The sequence below is a fragment of the Phyllobates terribilis genome, unplaced genomic scaffold (genome assembly GCF_046119375.1).
Source record: "Phyllobates terribilis strain yellow unplaced genomic scaffold, ASM4611937v1 Scaffold_4__5_contigs__length_816908805, whole genome shotgun sequence".
Classification (NCBI taxonomy): domain Eukaryota; kingdom Metazoa; phylum Chordata; class Amphibia; order Anura; family Dendrobatidae; genus Phyllobates; species Phyllobates terribilis.
In genome coordinates, this window is record NW_027362764.1 from 125,054,665 (window position 1) to 125,076,068 (window position 21,404).

Sequence of the window (21,404 nt, forward strand, 5' to 3'; positions counted from 1 at the left end):
ACGAGAAAATGGCCGTCGTTCGTTTTTATCGATGTCATTTTTCTTAAATGAACCCTAAATACTATAGTGTGTGTGATTATGTCATAGAGTGTGTGGGGAATGTGAGGAATGACAATCATTTAGTTGCTTTTTTCTTGTTCAGTTACACGCAAAAAAGTTATTCATGTCGGGTGCTAAAATAAATTTAGGTGCTGGAAAAAATTTTAATGCAGTAAATTAATGAAAGATAAAAGTAATAGATAGTTTTAGTTGTTTTTTTTTAACTAAAAGGAGAATTGTCTTTGTTGCTCACACCAAACAGTCAGTGCCAAGCTTTGATAACATTTTTCTCATATTACACTCTTGAGATAGGTGCAGATGCCACATCTATTAGGCATATAGGCAGGAATCATATTTGGAAGAAATGATAGTCGGTCCTCATTTAAAATGTAACTAAACTTTATATATACTGTACAGACCAAAAGTTTGGACACACCTTCTCATTTAAAGATTTTTCTGTATTTTCATGACTATGAAAATTGTACATTCACACTGAAGGCATCAAAACTATGAATTAACACATGTGGAATTATATACTTAACAAAAAAGTGTGAAACAACTGAAAATATGTCTTATATTCTAGGTTCTTCAAAGTAGCCACCTTTTGCTTTGATGACTGCTTTGCACACTCTTGGCATTTTCTTGATGAGCTTCAAGAGGTAGTCACCGGAAATGGTTTTCTCTTCACAGGTGTGCCCCGTCAGGTTTAATAAGTGGGATTTCTTGCCTTATAAATGTGGTTGGGACCATCAGTTGTGTTGTGCAGAAGTCTGGTGGATACACAGCTGATAGTCCTACCGAATAGACTGTTAGAATTTGTATTATGGCAAGAAAAAAGCAGCTAAGTAAAGAAAAACGAGTGGCCATCATTACTTTAAGAAATGAAGGTCAGCCAGTCCAAAAAATTGGGAAAACTTTGAAAGTGTCCCCAAGTGCTGTTGCAAAAACCATCAAGTGCTACAAAGAAACTAGCTCACATGAGGACCGCCCCAGGAAATGAAGATCAAGAGTCACCTCTGCTTCTGAGGATAAGTTTATCCGAGTCACCAGCCTCAGAAATCGCAGGGTAACAGCAGCTCAGATTAGAGACCAGGTCAATGCCACACAGAGTTCTAGCAGCAGACACAGCTCTACAACAACTGTTAAGAGGAGACTTTGTGCAGCAGGCCTTCATGGTAAAATAGCTGCTAGGAAACCACTGCTAAGGACAGGCGACAAGCAGAAGAAACTTGTTTGGGCTAAAGAACACAAGGAATGGACATTAGACCAGTGGAAATCTGTGCTTTGGTCTGATGAGTCCAAATTTGAGATCTTTGGTTCCAACCACCGTGTCTTTGTGCGACGCAGAAAAGGTGAACGGATGGACTCTACATGGCTGGTTCCCACCGTGAAGCATGGAGGAGGAGGTGTGATGGTGTGGGGGTGCTTTGCTGGTGACACTGTTGGGGATTTATTCAAAATTGAAGGCATATTGAACCAGCATGGCTACCACAGCATCTTGCAGCGGCATGCTATTCCATCCGGTTTGCGTTTAGTTGGACCATCATTTATTTTTCAACAGGACAATGACCCCAAGCACACCTCCAGGCTGTGTAAGGGCTATTTGACCAAGAAGGAGGGTGATGGGATGCTACGCCAGATGATCTGGCCTCCACAGTCACCAGACCTGAACCCAATCGAGATGGTTTGGGGTGAGCTGGACTGCAGAGTGAAGGCAAAAGGGCCAACAAGTGCTAAGCATCTCTGGGAACTCCTTCAAGATTGTTGGAAGACCATTTCCGGTGACTACCACTTAAAGCTCATCAAGAGAATGCCAAGAGTGTGCAAAGCAGTCATCAAAGCAAAAGGTGGCTACTTTGAAAAAACTAGAATTTAAGACATATTTTCAGTTGTTTCACACTTTTTTGTCAAGTATATAATTCCACATGTGTTAATTCATAGTTTTGATGCCTTCAGTGTGAATGTACAATTTTCATAGTCATGAAAATACAGAAAAAATTTTAAATGAGAAGGTGTGTCCAAACTTTTGGTCTGTACTGTATGTACATATACAGTATATATACACGTGGTCAAAATTGTTGGTACCCCTCGTTTAATGAAAGAAAAACCCACAATGGTCACAGAAATAACTCGAATCTGACAAAAGTAATAATAAATTAAAAGTCTTTGAAAATGAACAAAATGCTTTTCAACCCGGCTTCCACAGAATTTAAAAAAAAAATTAAACTGATGAAATAGGCCTGAACAGAACTGATGGTACCCCTGAAAATAATATGACAAAAGGGACATGTTAAATCAAGTTGCGTCCACTAAAATTATAGACAAGCATGTTAAAGGTAAAGGTTATAAGACCATCTCCAAGCAGCTTGATGTTCTTGTGACTACAGTTGCACATATTATTCAGAAATTTAAGATCCATTGGACTGTAGCCAACCTCCCTGGATGTGGCCGCAGGAGGAAAATTGATGACAAATCTAAGAGACAGATAATACGAATGGTAACAAAAGAGCCCAGGATAACTTCTAAAGAAATTAAAGGTGAACTTCAAGCTCAAGGAACATCAGTGTCAGATCGCAACATCCATCGCTGTTTGATTCAAAGTGGACTTCATGGGAGACGACCAAGGAAAACACCATTGTTGAAAAAAAATCATAAAAAAGCCAGACTGGAATTTGCCAAACTACATGTTGAAAGCCACAAAGCTTCTTGGAGAATGTCATATGGACTGATGAGATAAAAATGGAAGTTTTTGGCAAGGCACATCAGCTCTATGTTCATAGACAGAAAAATCAAGTGACGCGCCCCCTGGGCCAGTGCTGTTAGGGATACCCGGAGCCGGATCAGATGGGGGTTGTAGTCTCCGAGTGGCTGTGACCCGGTCCGTGCCCAGGGTGTCAAACTCAGTGTGTGGCAGTCCTTATAGATGTTACTAGATGTTCTTTTATGTCGACTACGCCACCCGTTGATTTGCGGTCACTACGGCCGCCGCTGCAGCAGGGTCCGCTGAGGCTGGTGGTGTGTGTGCAGCTTTGGGTAGTATAACCCCCAACGGGAGGGGTATAGCCTCAGGGGGTGAGCCGTGGAGGATGGTGGTTGTGAAGGTGCAGCAAAGAGACTCAGAGGCATAAAATGCAGTTCCAGGGTTTTACTTACTGGTGTTGCTCGGGTCACTGTGTACAGCAGTGACCACCCGAGCCGTGCTGCGTCCACCAGGTCCTGGACTCGGTCAACTCCCAGGCAACTCCGGAGTGTGGTCCTGAGCTCCTTTCTGACTCTCCCTTCTTCTGGCCGTCCCCACCAGGGATCCACCTAAGTCCGGCTCCCTCGGGCCTCCTGTTGGTAAACCCTTGTCTCTGGGTTCCCTGACCCTATTCTTGGTCTGCCTTCCGGGTGGATTTAGTGGGTGGTCGTGGCAGATCCTGCCCACGACCTCCGGTCTCTGGCTGAGGATTAGTGCTGTAGCCTCCACCAGCTTGGGATCCGGTACCCTGTTGCCGACCCTTCACCCTATTAGCTCTCTTATGGGCTCTTGGGGTCCCCTCTTCCTGCGCCTCTGGGTCCCTCTTCCTTCTCCTCTGCTCTGCTTCTCAGGCTCTCAGACAGACTGTCTGACTGGCTGACTGACAACTGACTGACTGACCCTGATCTAAGATGGTGCCCACCTTATATACTCCCTCTATGTGTGAGCTCAGGTGACCAGCACCCAATGAGCTCCTAGCTTTACCCAGGCTGCTTCCCCTATCTGCCCCTACACTACTGGGATGTTCCACCCCCCTCCCACTCCAGCCAGGAACAGACACTGTCGTACCTGCACATTTATTAAGTGGGAGTACCGTCAGTCTGTTCCCCGGAAATGGGATGTGTGTAGTGCATGCAGCCTACTAGCTCAGTTCCACACTCCATCCTTACCCGGGAGTGGAATACCACACCTCTGGGTTGAGGTGCAATACCCCTGTAGCAGCCGAATCCTCAGGGTGCTACATTCCCCCCTGGTAAATCACAGCACGTCCTCGGGCTGTAAAAGAATAAACATCCAAAAACATACAAATTTTTTTTTTTTTTTTCATAAACATCAACATATAAAACATCATATATATTATCATCAGTAATAAACTTTTCATATAAAACTTTTCATAAATAACATTCTTGCTTCTGGTTCCTCCGGTCACTGTGCAACTTGTGACCGGGTAAAGTGCGACAGTCTCTCTTGGAAGAAAACAGTTTCCTATAAAACCGGTAGAGGGCGCCTTAGGAAGCGCAACTATATACAAATGGGATATGGCCGCTCTCAGTCCTCGACCAGTGGGATTAAGGACGGCTGTTCACAGTCCTCAGCCTGTTAAGGGATGGGGACACACGGGTACAGTTCACTCTTTTGTCCCAACGGGGAACATATTTTAAGCAGCAACAGTTTTTTGGTACCCCTACGGGCAACTATATACAGTCTCTTCTCTACCGTACTCAACGACGGCGTCCTCCTGCTCTTTCTTTGGATTCAGTTTCTGTTTCAGACCCGTCCGGGTCCTCTTGCTCCTCCTCACACCGCAGCTCCTCCTCCGTCAGGCGATGCACATGGAGGGCGTAGGGTCCTTTGGCACACTTGTGCCGGGTGAAGGTGACCTCGTCCCCTAGATACAGGTCACGACCTCTGTGTCCCTCCGGCAGATGGCTTTCTACGTCTCTGCGGGTCACAAAGACGTCGCCGGGGGTATGATGGTCTCTAATGAAGCCCCACCCATGCTGCAGGTTGAACTTAATCACAGTCCCGATGGTGCGGGGACCATGAGCTGCACGGGGGTTCCTCCGGGTCCGGCTCTTCTGTTCAGCGCTCTGTATTTGCAGCCGCTGCTCACGGACCCGCCTCTCTCTCCTTTCCCTGTCAAAGACTTCCAACTGCTGGCGGCAGCACTCCGCACGCTCAGCTGCGGCTGCCCTTGTTTCCTGAGTGAACCCCATGAGGTCTCCTCCGGTGGGGTCCCACTCGAACTGCGCTTCTTCCAGCGGGAGCGGGGTCATCTTGTCAGGCGCCGGAGGCGGTATCAGGGGCTCATCCAGAGGCCGTTCCCTCCGGAGTCGGGGATTGACGAACTCCGGAGGCCACACAAAGGGCTGCCCATCCGGGCACGTATGCTGGGCGAACAGGTCTTCACCCAGGTGCGGCGCTCTAGAGGTTGAGGGCGCTGTGGTGGTAGCGGCGCCCAGGTTTACCAGGCCTTGCGACCAGGCTTGGGGCACCCTGAATGTGAAGGGCACCGTGAAGACGGCGGCGCCCGGGTGTTCCTGGCCTTTCGACCAGGCCGGCGGCTCGGCAGAAGTGGAGGGCGCTGTTGGTACTGCGGCGCCCGGGGGCACTCGGCCTTGCGACCAGGCCGGTGGCTTCTCCTGCTTGGCCGCGCTCTGGATTGAGGCACGTGACATAGCATGGGGCGTGGCCGCGGCTCCGGCCGCTTGAGGCCTAGCTTGGAGCGATGACGCAGCGGCTACGGGAACGGTGAGTGGGGCTTCGGGCTCTGCGACGGGGAGCTGGGGCAGGTTTACGGCTTCTGGGCACGGGATGCTGTCGTCCCCATTACCTGCCTTCATCTCTTCGGCTCCCTCCGCGGCGCCGTCTCCGGCCGTCGTCCCTCCTTCGCCGTCCTCAGAGGTGGACTTGCTCCCCGCTGCGGGTGGCATGCTTCGCTGGCGGGCTCCGGCTTGCTGGGCCATCTCTCGAGTCCACTCCGCCAGTGTTTCCTGCTGCACCCGGGCCATCCTCCGTGCTAGGCCCTCCAGCGCGGTCTGTGCACGCTCCCGATCTCCGGGGAGCTGCGCCAGGATCTCCAGCAGGCCTTCTGGAGTGGCGACCTGCAACAGGCTCCTGACCACTGGGTCGGTGCTGCCTGCCTCTCCCTCCATCTCCGGGTGTGTTCTCTCTGGACTCTCCTCCAGACTTCTTGTCTCCGGGTGCGCTCTCTCCAGACTGCTCCAGGCGACACCCATCTTTGTTCTCTTGTTCTGTCTCCGCCCACATTGAGGGTGGTCCCGGGGCAACTTAGTGATTGTCAGTTCCAGGGGCAGTTCTCTTACGCTGATGGACACTTCCAGCCTCACAGTCTCTGTTGGTGGGCGCGGTTTCCGCTTTTGGCGCCATTCTTCGACCTGGCCCACGATGGGAGGTGGCCTCTTGCCACCCTCTGGCACGCCCATAATGGCGTCCGCTCTTCCAAGGCGGGAAATCTTCGGAAATGGCGGGAATCGTCTCCCAGTGGCGGGAAACTCCATGGATGGCGGGAAAAAGCTGCAAATGGCGGACAACCGGCGGGAAACGACCTGTGATGGGGTCCGTTGGCGGGGACCCTCCGGAACCGGCGGGAGACTTCTTTTTGAGGTAACGGTGAACTTTTCTTCAGGCACGCAGTACCCGGTTGTTGCGGGCACGTAATCCTGCCGACTACGCCAAAGTTGACGCGCCCCCTGGGCCAGTGCTGTTAGGGATACCCGGAGCCGGATCAGATGGGGGTTGTAGTCTCCGAGTGGCTGTGACCCAATCCGTGCCCAGGGTGTCAAACTCAGTGTGTGGCAGTCCTTATAGATGTTACTAGATGTTCTTTTATGTCGACTACGCCACCCGTTGATTTGCGGTCACTACGGCCGCCGCTGCAGCAGGGTCCGCTGAGGCTGGTGGTGTGTGTGCAGCTTTGGGTAGTATAACCCCCAACGGGAGGGGTATAGCCTCAGGGGGTCAGCCGTGGAGGATGGTGGTTGTGAAGGTGCAGCAAAGAGACTCAGAGGCATAAAATGCAGTTCCAGGGTTTTACTTACTGGTGTTGCTCGGGTCACTGTGTACAGCAGTGACCACCCGAGCCGTGCTGCGTCCACCAGGTCCTGGACTCGGTCAACTCCCAGGCAACTCCGGAGTGTGGTCCTGAGCTCCTTTCTGACTCTCCCTTCTTCTGGCCGTCCCCACCAGGGATCCACCTAAGTCCGGCTCCCTCGGGCCTCCTGTTGGTAAACCCTTGTCTCTGGGTTCCCTGACCCTATTCTTGGTCTGCCTTCCGGGTGGATTTAGTGGGTGGTCGTGGCAGATCCTGCCCACGACCTCCGGTCTCTGGCTGAGGATTAGTGCTGTAGCCTCCACCAGCTTGGGATCCGGTACCCTGTTGCCGACCCTTCACCCTATTAGCTCTCTTATGGGCTCTTGGGGTCCCCTCTTCCTGCGCCTCTGGGTCCCTCTTCCTTCTCCTCTGCTCTGCTTCTCAGGCTCTCAGACAGACTGTCTGACTGGCTGACTGACAACTGACTGACTGACCCTGATCTAAGATGGTGCCCACCTTATATACTCCCTCTATGTGTGAGCTCAGGTGACCAGCACCCAATGAGCTCCTAGCTTTACCCAGGCTGCTTCCCCTATCTGCCCCTACACTACTGGGATGTTCCACCCCCCTCCCACTCCAGCCAGGAACAGACACTGTCGTACCTGCACATTTATTAAGTGGGAGTACCGTCGGTCTGTTCCCCGGAAATGGGATGTGTGTAGTGCATGCAGCCTACTAGCTCAGTTCCACACTCCATCCTTACCTGGGAGTGGAATACCACACCTCTGGGTTGAGGTGCAATACCCCTGTAGCAGCCGAATCCTCAGGGTGCTACACAAGCATATCAAGAAAAGAACACTGTCCCTACTGTGAAACATGGAGGAGGCTCTGTTATGTTCTGGGGCTGCTTTGTCTGCATCTGGCACAGGGTGTCTTGAATCTGCGCTGGGTACAATGAACTCTCAAGACTAGAGAGAAATGTGCTGCCCAGTGTCAGAAAGCTTGGTCTGAGTCACAGGTCATGGGTCTTGCAACAGGATAATGACCCAAAACACACAGCTAAAAACACCCAAGAATGGCTAAGAGGAAAACATTGGACTATTCTGAAGTGGCCTTCTATGAGCCCTGACCTAAATCCTATTGAGCATCTTTGGAAAGGGCTGAAACATGCCGTCTGGTTAAAGGCAACCTTCAAACACGAGACAACTGGAGCAGTTTGCTCATGAGGAGGGGGCCAAAATACCAGTCAAGAGGTGCAGAAGTCTCATTGACAGTTACAGTAATCATTTGATTGCAGTGATTGCCTCAAAAGGTTGTTCAACAAAATTTTAAGTTAAGAGTAGTGTTGAGCGAATTTGTTCGGCATTTCAAACTTGTGTTCGTTCCAGGGGTTCCGACTTGTTCGTGGCAAAAAATCGGCTCTGCCCATGAAGATCCCTGATTTGCCACGCTGTCACGCAGATATTCCCCCCCTCCCCTGCACGTCACAGTGTCCTGTGACGTGCAGTTCCCGTGCCGGATCCCGCACTTGCGCATTTACCTGGTACACAAGGCGCAGTAATTCTGGCAGTCTGTGTATCCTTGTGGAGCAGGGATCTTCTGCGCAGGCACCGGAGAGTCATTCTGCCTTCCAGGGTCACTCTGCGTACCAGGCAAATTGTGCAGGTGCGTGATCCAGCACAGGAACTGTACGTCACAGGGAACTGTGACGTGCAAGGGAGGGGGGGAATATTGAAATTAACTAAGTAGGCAGGGATTTCTTGGTGTCCCCTGGAGCATTTTCAAAGCAATCAGATCTCTAATATGGGATATACAGGTAAGTATAGATTCACATTTCTATCACCTGTATGCACATATTAGAGGTCTGATAAGTCCCAGGGGGTGACAGATTCCCTTTAAGGTCAGGCAAGTTTGCTGGCCAATCAAGCACAGTGATACTGTTGTTTATAAACCAGGTATTGGTACTTTTGGCAGTGTGGACAGGTGCCAAGTCCTTCTGGAGAATGAAATTTCCATCTCCAAAAAGCTTGTCGGCAGAGGGAAGCATGAAGTGCTCTAAAATTTCCTGGTAGACGGCTGCGCTGACTTTGGTCTTGATAAAACACAGTGGACCTACACCAGCAGATGACATGGCTCCCCAAACCATCACTGATTGTGGAAACTTCACACTAGACCTCAAGCAGCTTGGATTGTGGCCTCTCCACTCTTCCTCCAGACTCTGGGACCTTGATTTCCAAATGAAAATTGGAACTCTGGGACCTTGTGGAGTGTGTCAATGACTGCCTTCTGGACATCTGTCAGGTCAGCAGTCTTCCCCATGATTGTGGAGCCTACTGAAACAGACTAAGGGACATTTTTAAACGCTTAGGAAGCCTTTGCAGGTGTTTTTTGTTAATTACTGTAATTTACTGAGATAATGACTTTTGTGTTTTCATTGGCTGTAAGCCATAATCATCAACATTCACAGAAATAAACACTTGAAATAGATCACACTGTTTCTATACTCGGACTCTATATAATATGAGTTTCACCTTTTGTATTGAAGAACTGAAATAAATATATACACACACACATATACACACATATACACACATATATGTATATACTGGTTATACACTTTGTCCACAATGAAAAGTGGAAACGGAAGTCACTGTATTAGGTGATTTGTCTACATTCTACATGTTAAGTTGCTTCCGAACACCTGTTATTTCCCCCCGGTCTATTTGACTGTCTTTAGCTGCATTGATATCAGAAATGTACTGATTTGGAGTACAGATGATGGCAGTAACAGGGTCAGTTTAGCACCTGTATCACTAATGCTGGGGATAAGCTGCTGCATGAGATTGTCCTCCTAAGGCCAAGTTCACACGTTCAGTATTTGGTCAGTATTTTACCTCAGTATCTGTAAGCCAAAGCCAGGGGTGGAACGATCAGAGGAAAAGTATAATAGAAACACCTCACCACTTCTGCATTTTCTCCCGCTCCTGATTTTGACTTACAAATGCCGGTGTAAAATACAGGCCAAATACTGAAAGCGTGAACGTGGCCTAAATAAGACAACACTCAAAGGAGACAGATGCTGATCCATCACTGCCATCATTTGTGCTCCGGTTGAGTATGTTCTGATATCACTGCAGCTTAGGCAGGCAAATAGAGCAGGAATCGAAGGGGACTGGAAGCCACTTACATGCATTTTTTTAAGGAATGAAGACAAATTCTCTAATCTGCAAATATGATATAAATGTGTTCATATGTGTTTTGAGTGCATTTGCGCAGCAGAAACACACTAAAAGTGAATATGCCTCTTTTACATGCGGATATTCCACATCTAATGTAAGTCTATGGGGAAAATCCACATTTAAAACTCAGTTTAAAACATTTAAAACAATTTAAAACGAGAAATTGACATGTTGCAAATTTCAAAAACACACTGCAGGTCAGTATACGCTGCGTGAAGAAAAAGCCCAGTGGGCATGAGATTTCTATAAATCCTATCCACTTTGCTGGAACTGTAAGATGCTGCGTTTTTGCACAGTGAAAAGGTGACGTAACAAAAACCTTTGACCCTTAGGGTCATGTTTTCCATTTTCTTTTTATAGCCAAAAATAGGATTATGTTAAAAAGGCCACAATATCAGACCAATGTCCAAGAAGAGCCCAAAGGTAGGCATCCTTTACAATAATATATGAGTAAGGCATGTACATTTTTTTGTATATTATATTATATCAAAATTATATGAATACAAAATAAAATCAGAAATGGAAACATGTAGAATTCCATGTCTCCAGTGTTAGTTACAATTAGTGATTAGCGAGCATACTCGCAAGTACTCGGTACTCGCCCGAGCATCTCAGTACTCGAGATGCTCGGAGCTCGCCGAGTACTTGCGAGATGCTCGGGCGGATGCTCGGGTCCCCTACCTGCCTGTTTGGCGCTCTTTAGAGCACCAATGAACATACAGGGATTGCCTGCCACTCACTGTAATGCCGCAGCCATGTTGGTTGTGACATTACAGTGATTGGCTGGCCGCACAGCGTCATCAGGTCTATATCAGGCCTGACGCCGCCATGCTCGTCAGTCTACTCCAAAATCAGACAGTGTAGGGAGAGATGCTGCTGTGTCAGGGAGAGATTTGATTGTGTATTAGGCAGTGTAGGGAGAAAAACCATACATTACACATATCCATCTCAACAAACAGTCCTTCTGAGGACTAATCCATCTGCAGAGATATCAGGCAGGCAGTGTATATAGGCAGGCAGGCAGTGTATATAGCAGACTGCAGTGCATATGACTCACCCCCTGGGCCGTGGGGCACTCGGATCCGGGCAATAGGGGAAACGATGGGAGTAGTAGTGGCAACTCGGTTCCGTGGCTCAGGGTGGTCAGGCCAGTGGTAGTCCGTTATGTGTTGTTGATAATGTCCGACTACGCCACCCGTGGATTGCGGTTATTAGGAACCGCCGCTGCATGCAGACCGCTGGGGCTGATGAGGTGTGCAGCTAGGGTAGTGTGACTCCCCACGGGAAGAGTGCGGCCCCAGGGCAGTATAATGGATGGTGGGAGTGATGGTAGTGAGGGTCCCAGTGCTGATAGTGCTGGAGAAGCAAGGAGCACACAGACAACAGGTTGCAGTCCAGGGTCTTTACTAGAACAGGTAAATTGACCCATAAACAGTCCCGGCTAGAAGGGGGACCTGGATGTCTGAGAGCAACGGGGAAATTGGCCCTGGTCAGGGTGAGGGTGTAGGCCTACCGTGCTTTCTGCGCTTCTTCTGGCTATCTCCTCCTGATAGGGTAACAGCCCACGTTTCCGAGCTTTCCGTGTATTCTCGCCTGTATGGCCTGCGACGTGGGTTCCTTTCTGCTCCCAGCCTTGTACGGCTTTACTGGTCCCTTCGGTTGTGGCAGGGCCTCCAGGCTTCTTAGGCCAAGGAATATACAGTCCCTTGCGGACTGGTTCTCTGCTGGGGGATGTGGAATCCTTCCAGCCTCAGACACCAAAGTCTGGTAAGGTCAGTCTCTGATTTGCCAAGACAGGCTCTCTTCGCCTCTTGTCTCTGGCTTGTGGCTCTCCTCCTGCCACACTTCCTCTTAGGTGCAGTGCAACTGTCTGTCCCTGCTCTGCTCTGGGACAAGTCTCAGTGCTGAGACAGGCCATCAAGTTCTCCCTAACCCTGCCCCCAGCACCAGCTTTTATAGGGGCAGCCTGCTCCCCCTACTGGCCTGAGACAGGAGGTACTGCATGCTAATGTTCCCCTGACTAGAGAACCTCCCCCTTGCTCTCAGACACAGCTTTAATTACACTTGTGGCATCCAGGCCAGGGTGACACATTCCCCCCTAGTGAAATTTAGTACTCCGGGACTAAACAATAAACAAGGATAATATACATGACTATAAAACATTAATAGACAAACGACGCACAGATTGAGTTCTTAAGGTCACAGTGTGGTCTGTGACCGGGTGTCCATATCACCAATACAACGGGGAGCCTTAACCAGGTGGGGGTCTGTCCTACCCCAAGTCCTTCACAGTCTTAGCTCATTCCTTGGTTAGGCTCCGAACGCAGTCCATACAAAGGTCCCGGTTATAAAAAGTCCATAACCTTTGAGTCCTTACGGTAGCTGCAAGAAACTGAAACACAGAATTACCAAACATGCATGTAACTTTCCAAACAATTCAACATTTGGTAACAGGGTTATTTACAATTTTTGCGAGCTCTATATTCTCCAGCGAGCGGGTATCTGCCCCTTTGTGCTCCTGGTTTACCTCCTTAACCCACTGTCTGGTGGTGGACTGACTTGGCTTTCCCCACTAGCGTTAGGGGTACAGCTACCAGCTGGGTGTACAGGTAGGGCAGGCAGCTGTCTGCGGGTCCTTTGGCTTACCGCAGGCATGGCAGGCTCACTGTCAGCAGAGGGTTGACTCTCCTGGGCTGCTGGTACAGGCTCTTCTGCCTCTGGAACCGCTTGCTCCTCTTCACCTTCCGGCTCTGGTGTTGGTTGTTGCTGTGCCGGTTGCAGGAAATGCAGGACGGGTACCACTATGGCATCATTTATGCGAGTCCAGGACTGAGGGAACTCTCCGAGAACGGTGCTGATCATTTCTTCCTTGTCCTCTGCGGGTTCAAGGTCACTCTGATCCTCTTCTGCACTACGGAGTTGCTCGGGGCACCTTTTGAGGTGGTCTCTGGAGACGGTGCTAGTGGTTTCTCCTCCATCCTTGGTGATTACGCACACCTTCGGGTTGTCGTGGTCAGACTGCAGTACGGTGTAGGGTTCCCTTTCCCACTGGTCGTCCAACTTATGTAGCCTTCTTTTTCACTTTAGGACTTGCTCACCAGGTTCTAGGGGACCAGCAGGGGCGTGTTGGTTGAAGAGTTTTTCTTGCCTCTCTCTCACCTGGGCCAGGCTCTTCTCCACACTCTCCTGTACCTTCTTGTATTGCAGTTGCCTTTCCGTATCCCAGTCCGCATCCGGGGAGGTGTCCTCAGGTATTAGGACTCCCATCTCCAGGTCTACGGGCAGCTTACCTGGTCTGGCTCGCATCAGGTAAGCCGGGGTGCAGTTTGTAGCATTCACCGGGATATTGTTGTATAGGTCTATCAGGTCCGGCAGTTTTTCTGGCCACAGGCTGCGTTCCTCCAGGGGCAACGTCTTCAGGAGATCAATGACTATATTGTTCATCTTCTCACACATCCCGTTGGTTTGTGGGTGGTAAGGCGTTGTACGAATTTTCTTACAGCCATAGAGGTTGTAGAACTCCTGGAAGATTTCAGCCTCGAACGCTGGACCCTGGTCTGTCAGGACCTGTTCCGGATACCCGTGTGGACGACAGAAGTATTGCTGGAAGGCTCTGGCCGCTGTTTGGGCTGTCAAGTCTTTTACCGGGACCACCACGAGAAAACGGGAATAGTGGTCCACGATTGTCAGGGCGTAGATGTATCCGGACCGGCTTGGAGCCAATTTGACGTGGTCCAGAGCTACCAGCTCAAGAGGCTGCGTGGTGACGATGGGCCTCAAGGGTGTCTTCTGGCTGGCACGGTCCTTCCTCCTTAGGTGACAAGGGTCACAATCTCTGCACCATTTTTCTACAGCTCCTCTCATGCCGACCCAAAAGAACTGTCCTCTTAGCAGGAACTCCAGTTTCTTCCAACCGAAGTGTCCCGCTCTGTCATGGTAAGCCCCCAGGACCATAGCTGCATCCCGCCTTGGGACCACGACTTGCCAGGTCAGGTCGTGCGTCCGGTGGTTGACAATCCTTCTGCTCAACTTGCCTTCGTAGAGGAACAGCTTGCTCTTCTCCTTCCACAGCTGCTTGGCTTCCTCTGGGGCATCGGGATCTAGGCGGGCGTCTTCCCGGGTCAGCAGATCTTTCACCAGGCGGACTGCAGGGTCACTATCTTGGGTCTCGGCCCAGCTGTGGTGAGGTAGGGGATTGATCATCACAGTTGTTAGATCCTCCTCCTTCACGCGGTGAGAGTGTTGAGCGGCTCCATACCGGTGAAACGCGGGGAGCTCTACCTCCTCCAGCTCTTCTGGGTCTTCGTCACCCTCAGGTAAGTGAGGCATTCTTGATAGGGCGTCCGCGTTGGCATTGGTTTTGCCTGCCCGGTACTTGATCACGAAGTCATAGTTGGAGAGACGGGCCATCCACCGCTGTTCCAGGGCACCCAGTCTTGCATTGTCCAGGTGTGTCAACGGGTTGTTGTCCGTGTACACGGTGAACTTTGCGGAGGCCAGGTAATGCTTGAAGGGTTCCGTCACGGCCCACACCATCGCCAAGAATTCTAGCTTGAAGGAGCTGTAATTCTCCGGGTTCCTCTCGGTGGGCCTCAGCTTCCGACTGGCGTATGCGATCACCCGTTCTCTGCCCTGTTGGTTTTGGGACAGTACGGCTCCCAGTCCCACATTACTGGCGTCTGTGTGGAGAATGAAAGGCTGGCCGTAATCAGGGTAGGCCAGGATCTCATCCCCCGTGAGGGCCATCTTTAGCTGGCGGAAGGACTCCTCTTCCGGTTTATCCCACTTGAAGGGTGGCTTTTGACTTCGGTACTTAGACTGTCTGATCAGGAGGTCCTGCATAGGAGCTGCCATCTTAGTGAACCCGGGGATGAACCTTCGGTAGTAGCCTACCAACCCGAGAAACTGTCTCACCTCTTTGATGTTCGAGGGGCTTGGCCAGCTCTTGATTGCCGTGACCTTGTCAGGGTCGGGGGCCACTCCTTCCGCGCTTACCACGTGCCCTAGGTACTGGACCTTTGGTTTCAGCAGGTGACACTTCGATGGTTTCACCTTCAGGCCATAGCCTGCCAGGGCTTCGAACACCTCGGCCAGGTGCTTTAGATGGTCCTCGTAGGTCTTCGAATAGACGATCACGTCGTCCAGGTAAAGGAGGACCGTCTCGAAGTTTCGGTGCCCTAGACAGCATTCCATCAGCCGCTGGAAGGTCCCTGGTGCGTTGCAGAGCCCGAAAGGCATGCAGTTGAATTCGCTCAGTCCCATCGGGGTGGTGAAGGCGGTCTTCTCCTTGTCAGCCTCTGCCACAGGAACCTGCCAGTACCCGCTAGTAAGGTCCAAAGTAGAAAAGAAGTTAGCTGATTTTAGTGCGGCTAAAGACTCCTCTATTCTAGGCAGCGGATATGCGTCTTTGTGAGTGATACGGTTGATTTGTCTATAGTCGACGCACATTCTCATGGTGCCGTCTTTCTTTTTCACCAGAACCAAGGGGGCTGCCCAGGGGCTACAGCTGTCTCTAATGACCCCAGCTTCTTTCATCTCTCTTAGCATGCCCTTTGCGTTCTGATAATGTGCAGGGGGTACAGGTCTGTGTCTCTCTTTTATTGGTGGGTGGCTCCCTGTGGGGATGTGGTGTTCTATCCCTTTTACTCTGCCGAAGTCTAGCGGGTGCTTACTAAAGACTCTCTCGTACTCCTGTACCACCCGGTAGACTCCTTGTTTTTGGTGCAGGGGAGTGCAGTCAGCACCCACATGGAGTTTCTGGCACCAGTCCTCCTTTTGTTTCTGGGAGCCATTACCCTCCAGCTGTGGAGATGGAGGCAAGGGTTCCACGGCCCTGATAGCTTTGTGTTCGACAACAAACAGTTTGGCGAGTGTAGCGTACCTGGGTAAGTGTACTTCCCTCTCCCCAATGTTGAGGATGCGGACGGGCACCCTCCCATGACGGACATCAACCACCCCCCGGGCTGTCAAAATGCTAGGCCTGCTGTCTGAGTACACGGGTTCTACCATGGCTTGGTAGTCTCTACCTCTCAACCCGATTGCAGTCCGACACCAGATCATCATTTCACTTTTGGGAGGCATGGAAATGGGGAATGGGTCACTCAGTCTTACGCTACCGATCTCACCACCAGACAGTTCTACCTGCTGCCGTCTCATCAGGGCTTTTATCTCCTTGTTGAGGACTCTCTGTTGGCTGGAACTAGCATTCACCGCCACCTGTTGTAGAATTACAATTACCTCTGAAAGACAATTTTCAATTACATTAGTACCCACAGTTATTTTAGGGTGACTTTCACGACGGTCAATGTCCACAATAATCACTCCCTGTGCCAGCAGTTCAACTTTACCAATTTTAATGGTCATCTCCTTGAACCCCATCTGCGGCACGGGTAAGCCATTACTGGCGATGATGCTCAAATTACTGTCTGGATACCGTGTGATATCAGCATCAGTCCAATACTGCTTAAAAAGTACATAAGGGATAGTGGTTACTTGTGACCCAGTATCCAGCAAGGCGCTCATGGGGATACCGTCCAGCACCACGGGTAAAACCGGGCGCCCCCCAACGTACTTATCACGCCAATTATAAGGGCCTGGTGATCTTATGCCTGGGGGTTGGCCCTCTGCCCCAGGTTGGACCCGTTTAAATTACAGTACCTGGAAATGTGTCCGGGCTGGTTGCATCGACGGCAAATGGGCTGTCCATCCTCTGCGTAGCGGTCTGTGGGCCTCCCTCGGAACGACGGGATCCTCCTCTGTCGACGCCACGGGACATCCTCCGGACTTGAAGTCAGCTCGATGGGTCTTGACGGGTCCACTTGCAACGCCCGGACGGTCCTGGTCAACGCCGCGACGCTCCTGGTCAGCTCCTGGACTTGGTGGTGCAGGTCTTTCGACGGGGCTTGGTTCAGGGCCTGTGCATCAGCCCCCACGGGGTCCATAGAGGAGGGCGCCGCCTCCAAGTGGTAGGTGAGAGCAGGGCGCCGGGGGTTTATAGCGCCACTGGTTGCAGATTCACGGAGCACCCTTATGGCCCTGTCCTTAAATTGGGCAAAGGTCAGGTCGGGGTTCTGAAAGAACATCAGGCGCAGCTGGGCCCTGTGGGCGCTGGACAGCATACCTTCTATGAATTGTTCTGTTAGCAGTTTATCCGTTTCCTGAACACTGCCAGGGTCAGTTTGTTGAATAGCCCTCAAGGCTTCCTGCAGATTTAGGGCATAGTCTCTGATGCTGTCCTGTGCCCGCTGCTTACATCCATAGAACCTCATTTTAATTTCAGCGGAGGTACGTGTGTCAAAGGTACCCCGCAGCCAGGCCAGAATACCCTTCACAGTCCTTTTCTCCTCAGTGGGCCATGATTTTACCTCCCGCTGGGCTGCGCCAGTTAACTGCCCTGTTAATATGCTGACCTTCCGTTCCTCTGTCAGGGGGTAAACGTGGAACAAACTGTATAGCCTTTCCTTGAAGTCAGTTAGGGCATGGGGCTCCCCTGAGAATTTGGGCAGCCAGGCCGCTCCAGGGATGTAGGGCAGGGAAAAGGGCATCACCGCTGCTGCAGCTGCGTTGGTGGTAGTGGGGGCCTCTGTGTCCGACATCTTCCTCCCCCCTAGTTAAGCGTGGCCTACCTTCCGACGATCCTCTTCTGTAGGCCGCGGCTCCGCTGCTGCTGCTATGGACGAGGACCTGGCGTCGCGTCCTGATGACGTCAGAGTCGCTGTAACATACCTGGCGGCGTCCTTGCATAGTGGTCCATCTCCCACTGTGCAAGAGCGCGCACTTGATCTCCTGTCCAGAATGTCTCTCTGGCTTCCCTCCATGCTGTCTGTTTGTGTCTGTTTCTGCTGCTTAAGGGCGGCGCCCGATCACTTCCTGCTTTTTGTACCTGCTGTGGGTCACACCCCTTGTGCGTCCTCAGCCTATTGCTGTCTGTCACCTGGTATATAGCTCAGCTGCTCCCATCTATCCCTGCCTGAGCATAGTGGTTCATTCAGTGTGTGCTTGCACTCTGAAGGTGCCAGGTCCCGTTCTGTGTTCTCTTGTCTGCCTATCCTGGAGGCTGTATTTCCAGGCCTGTCTGAACACGCTCCTAGCCTGTTCCTCCTGCCTTCTAGGGGCCGATTACCTAGACCCGTTCCTGTATCTTGTCTGACCTGTCTGAACACGCTCCTAGCCTGTTCCTCCTGCCTTCTAGGGGCCGATTACCTAGACCTGCTCCTGTATCTTGTCTGTCCTGTCTGAACACGCACCTTGCCTGTTCGTCCTGCCTCTCTGGGGGCCGTATTCCCAGACCCGCTCCTGTATTCCGCTGCAGTGTCGGTCTCCTCCGTACACTCAGTTCCAGTCTGAACTCTCTCCTATGCTTTACCTGTTTTGCCTCTATGTCCGTTCCCTTCCTTTTTCTGCAGAGTCTGAACTCGTACCTAACTCCTGCTTGTTGTCTCTGTACTCCCGTTTGTGAGTTTGTGGTCCACTCGCTACTTCTCTGCTAGTACCCTGTGGGTGTCTGGCTCTGCCTTTCCCTTCCTGTCTGTTCCGTGTGAACAGAGCCCTGTCCCCCCTACTCAGCCTAGCCTGCTCTGACTCCTTTGCTCACCGCTCCGGTGGTTCTAGCCTGCTCTGACTCCTTTGCTCACCGCTCCGGCGGTTCTAGTCTGCTCTGACTCCTTTGCTTACCGCTCCGGCGGTTCTAGCCTGCCCTGTTTCTGCCCACTGCTCCGGCAGTCCTGTCCTGCCCTGCTTCTGCCCGCTGCTCCGGCAGTCCTGTCCTGCCCTGCTTCTGCCCGCTGCTCCGGCAGTCCTGTCCTGCCCTGCTTCTGCCCGCTGCTCCGGCAGTCCTGTCCTGCCCTGCTTCTGCCCGCTGCTCCGGCAGTCCTGTCCTGCCCTGCTTCTGCCCGCTGCTCCGGCAGTCCTGTCCTGCCCTGCTTCTGCCCGCTGCTCCGGCAGTCCTGTCCTGCCCTGCTTCTGCCCGCTGCTCCGGCAGTCCTGTCCTGCCCTGCTTCTGCCCGCTGCTCCGGCAGTCCTGTCCTGCCCTGCTTCTGCCCGCTGCTCCGGCAGTCCTGTCCTGCCCTGCTTGTGCTCGCTGCTCCTGCAGCCCCGTCCTGCTCTGTTCTTGCCCACCGCTTCGGGCGTTCCCTCTCTGCTGTGGTTGTCTACCGCATCTGCGGTTCTGTGACCCAGTCTGTACTGGGTCTTAACCTTTCTGTGCTCCAGCCCGTCCTTTCGGCCAGTACCTCCCTGCCTGCATACTCGCCTGTATCCACCCATCTGCATACCTGCCGTGTTTGCTTATATCCACCAGTCTGTGCCAGCCTAACCTGCCTGTTCCTGAGTCCCAGTGTGTACTGGGTCCTATCCCGCCTGTGTTCCTACCTGCTAGTGCCTCCCTGTCTGCACTCTAGCTGTGCTTGCCTGTACCCCTCTACCTGTATTGTTCCTGAGTCCCAGTGTGTACTGGGTCCTATCCCGCCTGTGTTCCTACCTGCTAGTGCCTCCCTGTCTGCACTCTAGCTGCGCTTGCCTTTACCCGCCTGCCTGCATACCAGTCGTGCCTGCCTATACCCTCCAGTCTGTGCGCCAGCCTAACCAGCCTGATCCAGTAATCCCTGTGTGGGTCAACCCCCGTGTCCGGAGTTTGACCTGGAGTAGCACCTGGTCCCTCTGCCCGGTTTCTCCCTGGTGCACTGGCGTCGTATGCCGTCGTGCCATCTTGGTCGGATCGGCCAGATACTTAGTCACGCCCCTCCAGGCACTCTCCGGTTCATGGTCCAGTGGAATCACTACAATAACACGCACACGCCGCTCAGCCCGGGCGTGTGCATAACAGCATGCTCAGGCCATGGTTCCCGTTGAGCCCCACGGCCTTCGCTCTCTGAGAAGTTTTCCAGCGAATACATGCATTAAAATAAATAAATAAATATTTTTTTTTTTCCTTTAGCTGAGTTCCAGGCAAATTACGCACCCGTCCAGATGGATCTATCTGCTCTCGTTCCCGCGGATCCGCTACGTTATTATGGGGATCCTAGACAAAGTCGTGCATTTGTGGAGCAATGCATGCTACACTTCAAGTTCTACCCTCTATGTTTTCCCACCGATCGGGTTAAGGTGGCATTCATTATGTCTTACCTGGCGGGTGATGCCTTGGAATGGATCAACCCCCTATATGAAACACAGGATCCGATCCTCCTGGACCTAATGGCCTTCCTGGTGGCCTTTCTAATGGTCTTCGATGATCCTAACCCGGAGGCTCCTGCTGAAGCTTCACTTCCCAATATCCCGGAGCAGCCCCAATGGGTAATGTGTGTGGGTAGCGCAATAGTCCTCCAGCCCAATGAGACTACTGCCCACCCAGAATCCTCACAGGGTGACTACGCTTTCCGGAATACTTCTCCCAACCTCAAGAGGCAGTCCAGACGTGCTAGACGTAGAGGCAAGCCGTCACGCCAGGGTCTGTCCTCCCTGAGACCTCCTGACCCCAACCTTGAAGTCCCTACTGAAGCTTCATCTCCCTGTATCCCGGAGAAGCCCCAACGGGTAATGTGCGTGGGTAGTGCACCAGTTCTCCTGCCCGAAGAGACTTCTGCCCATCCAGACTCCACACAGGAGAACTTCCTGCACCCGGCATCAGATGCTTCACCCACTTTAACCGGTGTGCATGTCCAAGGATGCTCCAAAGCTGTGGTTACCTCAGAGTCTGTGCACCTCTACTACCTGGCGGAGGACCCCCTGTTGCCTCCTGAATCCTCCGGGATACCACTCGATGACAAATGGAGAGAGAATTCTCTACACCCGGTACTCGATACTTTGTCCGCTTCGTCCTGTGAGCCTGACAATGGGTACCCCAAAGTGGTAGTTACCCCCGAGTCTCTACACCCCTCCGACCAGGCGGAGGACCTCCAGTTGTCTCCTGAACCCTTCGGGGTGCTACCTGGTAGCGAAAGGACAGAGACTCTCCTATACTCTGTACCTGATACCTCGCTCGCTTCGTCCAGTGAGTCCAACCTAGTGTACTCTCAAGCAGTGGTTACTCCCGAGTCTCTACACTCCTCTGACCAGGCGGAGGACCTCCAGTTGTCTCCAGAACCCTTCGGGGTGCCACCTGGTGGTAAATGGACAGAGACTTTCCTATATCCTGGATCTGATACCTCGCTTGCTTCGTCCAGTGAGTCCGACCTAGTGTACTCTGAAATAGAGGTTACCCGTGAGTCTCTACACCCCTCTGACCAGGCGGAGGACCGCCAGTTGTCTCCAGAACCCTTCGGGGTGCCACCTGGTGGAGAATGGACAGAGACTTTCCTATACTCGGTACCCGATACCTCGCCTGCTTCGTCCAGTG

The 21,404-nt window shown here is 51.9% G+C and overlaps 1 protein-coding gene across 1 annotated transcript in view; it reads right to left on the reverse strand.

The window, feature by feature from the left end:
- Positions 1-21,404, reverse strand: part of GALNT11 (polypeptide N-acetylgalactosaminyltransferase 11) — a 136,082-nt gene that overhangs the window by 50,011 nt on the left and 64,667 nt on the right. The gene's annotated exons all lie outside the window — the stretch shown is intronic.